The following is a 5000-nucleotide window of genomic DNA, read 5'->3' as shown; positions in this document are numbered from 1 at the left end:
CGCTGACGAAACAGCGCTGGTTCAGGCACGGGGGGCAGTGTTGGAATCGGCAGCGCCGACGAAATCGGCAAAGTCGGCAGAATCGGCAGCGCAGATTTTTCGACGAACATGGGCTGGACGCTGGACTGGCCGGGCCATGCAGGAAAATTCATCGAGGGGACACGCTGACGAAACAGCGCTGGTTCAGGCACGGCGGGCAGTGTTGGAATCGGCAGCGCCGACGAAATCGGCAAAGTCGGCAGAATCGGCAGCGGGTGCTGGCGATGGGTCTGGACGGGCTGGATAGTCCAAGGCTCGACGAGAAAGACTGCTGGTTTAGACACTGGGGCAGTGGCAGCCCGCGGGACAGTGTCGGCAGATTCGGCAGCGCAGATTTGTGCGGCTGCAGGTTCGTCGGGGAAAATCGGCAGCGCAGATTTTGCGACGAACATGGGCTGGACGATGGACTGTCCAGGCCAGGCAGGAAAATTTGTCGAGGGGACACGCTGACGAAACAGCGCTGGTTCAGGCACGGCGGGCAGTGGTGGAATCGGCAGCGCCGACGAAATCGGCAAAGTCGGCAGAATCGGCAGCGCAGATTTTTCGACGAACACGGGCTGGACGGTGGACTGTCCAGGCCAGGCAGGAAAATTCGTCGAGGGGACACGCTGAGGAAACAGCGCTGGTTCAGACACGGTGGGCGCAGTGTTGGAATCGGCAGCGCCGAGAAAATCGGCAAAGTCGGCAGAATCGGCAGCAGGTGCTGGCGATGAGTCAGGACGGACTGGATAGTCCAAGGCTCGATGAGAAAGACCGCTGGTTTAGACACTGGGGCAGTGGCAGCCCGCGGGGCAGTGTCGGCAGACTCGGCAGCAGTGTCTGCCGATTCGGCAGCGTTGGCTTGTTGGCGCGGGGGGCCGATGCGAGTGGGGACTTGGGCAGCGGGCAGTGAAAGCAAGAGTTTCCCCGATGCTGCCGGGAAAAACGCTCCCCGGGATGGCCGGGTGAGATGACCCGGCGGCCCGCGACGGGTCATTCAATTCCATGCCCCGTCAACATAACTCCCGATGTACTGTTTGCTTTTTCGGAAGAAGAGATCCATCCCCCCATCCTCGGCCAGCCAAAAACGCTCCAATTAATGGCCGGGTGAGATGACCCGGCGGCCCGCGACGCGTCATTCAAATCACTGCCCTATCGGCTACAACTGCTGATGGGTGGGATTAGAGGCCTGCCATGGTGGTGAGGGGCGGCGAGGACCGTGAAAGCTAGAGTTTTTCAGAGGCTGCCGGGAAAAAGGCCCCTCGGGTGGCGGGGTGCGAGGACCAGGCGCGTCATTCAATTCTCTTCCCTATCAACTTGGCTCCCGTTGGCGGGATTGGAGGCCTACTGTTTGTTACAGGGCTAAAATCGTCAGGGGAAGAGCTGACGAAACAATGCTGGTTTGGATGCAGGGGGTAGTGTTGGAATCGGCAGCGCGGACAAAATCGGCAAAGTCGACAAAAAAGACTGTTGGTCTGGACATCGGGGCAGCGGCAGCCATGCCGACAGGGGGGGAAATCGGCAGCGCAGATTTGTGCAGCTGCAGGTTCGTCGGGGAAATCGGCAGCGCAGATTTTTCGATGAACATGGGCTGGAAGATGGACTGTCCAGGCCAGGCAGGGAAATTCGTCAAGGGGACACGCTGACGAAAGTAGGCTCGTCGGTGAAAATCGGCAGCGCAGATTTTTCGACGAACAGGGGCTGGATGCTGGACCGGCCGGGCCAGGCAGGAAAATTCGTCAGGGGGGCACGCTGACGAAAAGAGGGGCTGCCGCGTGGAAAATCGGCAGCGCAGATTTTTCGACGAACATTCGTCAGGGGGGCACGCTGACGAAAAGAGGGGCTGCCGCGTGGAAAATCGGCAGCGCAGATTTTTCGACGAACAGGGGCTGGATGCTGGACCGGCCGGGCCAGGCAGGAAAATTCGTCAGGGGGGCACGCTGACGAAAAGAGGGGCTGCCGCGTGGAAAATCGGCAGCGCAGATTTTTCGACGAACATTCGTCAGGGGGGCACGCTGAGGAAAACAGGGGCTGCCGCGTGGAAAATCGGCAGCGCAGATTTTTCGACGAACATTCGTCAGGGGGGCACGCTGAGGAAAACAGGGGCTGCCGCGTGGAAAATCGGCAGCGCAGATTTTTCGACGAACAGGGGCTGGATGCTGGACCGGCCGGGCCAGGCAGGAAAATTCGTCAGGGGGGCACGCTGACGAAAAGAGGGGCTGCCGCGTGGAAAATCGGCAGCGCAGATTTTTCGACGAACAGGGGCTGGATGCTGGACCGGCCGGGCCAGGCAGGAAAATTCGTCAGGGGGGCACGCTGACGAAAAGAGGGGCTGCCGCGTGGAAAATCGGCAGCGCAGATTTTTCGACGAACAGGGGCTGGACTGGCCGGGCCAGGCAGGAAAATTCGTCAGGGGGGCACGCTGACGAAAACAGGGGCTGCCGCGTGGAAAATCGGCAGCGCAGATTTTTCGACGAACAGGGGCTGGACTGGCCGGGCCAGGCAGGAAAATTCGTCAGGGGGGCACGCTGACGAAAGTAGGCTCGTCGTGGAAAATCAGCAGCGCAGATTTTTCGACGAACAGGGGCTGGACGCTGGACTGGGCCAGGCAGGAAAATTCGTCAGGGGGGCACGCTGACGAAAACAGGGGCTGCCGCGTGGAATGGCAGCCTACACGCAGATGCGAATTCGGCAGCGCACGATGGCTTGAGCAGGTCATGGGTTCGACTTGGCGCGATCTGAAACCTGGACGAGGGACTGTCGACGCTGGACGAGCCAGCGCGGTGGCCTGTCGTGCCCCGTTCAGGGGGGGCCTGCCGCGGAGACAGCCCTCGCGGGCTCGACAGCGCAGGCCAGCGTCCCCGACGTCGCTGGCCGCGGCAGGCGAGCTGCCGGGGTTCCCGCATTCCTACAAGAAAACGTCGTGCTTTCCACATGAAACCAATCCAGTAAAATCAGCCATATTTTTATGAGGCTGCCCACTGAATTTGGGGTCATTCCGGGCCGGTTCCTAGTTTTGCGGATTTACTCGATTTCTAATGGTAGGAAAATTAAAACAAATACTTCCCGACCTCGAAAAATTCTGGGAAAATTAATGAAGGTGGATTGGATTTTTGCCAACCTCTCTGCAAAATTTCAGCTCAAAATACCAAGAAATGAATTTTTTAGAGGGGGGGTGACAGCTGGGACCTAGTAGTGTCTCCCCCTGCCAGAGCTGCAATGACACTTATTGCTCTTTAGGGAGCCACCAGGCCGGCGCCCCTCAAAGACCACACGCGCGCGCGCGCCCGCCCGCGCTGGGCGCTGGGGCGCTGGGGCCTGAGGGCCTGGGGCCCTTGGGGGCCCTTGGGCGCTTGGGCGCGCTGCGCGCGGCCCCCGCAGCCATGCCGCGCCGCGCGACGCGCGGACAGCCCCTGCTGGCTTGCTCTCTCGCCCGCGGGGGGGCTGCCTTCGGGCCCTGGCCCCCCGCGTTCTGGCCTGCCCCCTGCGGGGGAGAGGCTAGGCGCTGCAGGGGCCAGCCCGACGTCGCTGGCCGCGGCAGGCGACAGCCCCTGCTGGCTTGCTCTCTCGCCCGCGGGGGGGCTGCCTTCGGGCCCTGGCCCCCCGCGTTCTGGCCTGCCCCCCGCGTGGGAGAGGCTAGGCGCTGCAGGGGCCAGCCCGACGTCGCTGGCCGCGGCAGGCGACAGCCCCTGCTGGCTTGCTCTCTCGCCCGCGGGGGGGCTGCCTTCGGGCCCTGGCCCCCCGCGTTCTGGCCTGCCCCCCGCGTGGGAGAGGCTAGGCGCTGCAGGGGCCAGCCCGACGTCGCTGGCCGCGGCAGGCGAGCCGCCGGGGTTCCCGCATTCCTACAACAAAACGTCGTGCTTTCCACATGAAATCAATCCAGTAAAATCAGCCATATTTTTATGAGGCTGCCCACTGAATTTGGGGTCATTCCGGGCCGGTTCCTATTTTTTCCGATTTCCTCGATTTTTAATGGTAGGAAAATAAAAAAAAATACTTCCCGACCTCGAAAAATTCTGGAAAAATTAATAAAGTTGGATTGGATTTTTGCCAACCTCTGTGCAAAATTTCAGCTCAAAATACCAAGAAATGAATTTTTTAGAGGGGGGGTGACAGCTGGGACCTAGTAGTGTCTCCCCCTGCCAGAGCTTCAATGACACTTATTGCTCTTTAGGGGGGTGCCCCCTGACTGGCCATGGGGCGCGCTGGCCTGGCGCCCATAGGCCTGCCGCGGGGGATATGTGGGCTGTTGCTAAACTCGGACTAAGGTGGGGGGCCTCATGGCCCGAAGTATTGCCGGCATCGATGACCCGTTTTCCGGCCGGCGACGACCCGATTCCGGCCACCGTCTTCGGGACCCGCTCCAAGCCGTCGGGCGCGTTGGGGCTGCTTATCCGCGGCGTGGGCGTGGCATTCATTTGCCGTGCTTGTGCCAAGGTGCTGGCAGCTGCTGCGCGGCTGTCTGCTTGCCGCGACGTCACGGCGGCGGTGGCCGCTGCCCCTGCTCGCAAGTCGGAGGCCTGGCCGACGTGGCTGGTGCGGACCGCCGAGCTTGGGGATTGCGAGGAGAGCTCTACGCTGGCGTGGGCGTGGCATTAAATTGCCGTGCGCGCGCCCATGCGTTGGCTCTCCTCGCAATCCCCGACCTCGTGGCGTGACGTGCCCGCTGCCGAGGCCTGGCCTCCGTCTTGCGAGCCGGGGCTGACAGCCCCCCGCATGATTGTCCCTGTCGTTCCCCCCCGCGGCCTGTCCCTTGTCCCTTCGAGATCCTTCGCCTCCGGCTGCGGTGGCAGCTGCCCGTGCTCGCAAGATGGAGGCCTGGCCGACGCGGCTGGTGCGGACCGCCGAGCTTGGGGATTGCGAGGAGAGCTCTACGCTGGCGTGGGCGTGGCATTAAATTGCCGTGCGCGCGCCCATGCGTTGGCTCTCCTCGCAATCCCCGATCTCGTGGCGTGACGTGCCCGCTGCCGAGGCCTGGCCTC

This window comes from Populus nigra, chromosome 2 (assembly GCF_951802175.1).
Source record: "Populus nigra chromosome 2, ddPopNigr1.1, whole genome shotgun sequence".
NCBI classification, from domain to species: Eukaryota; Viridiplantae; Streptophyta; class Magnoliopsida; order Malpighiales; family Salicaceae; genus Populus; species Populus nigra.
This window is presented reverse-complemented; position numbering follows the sequence as displayed.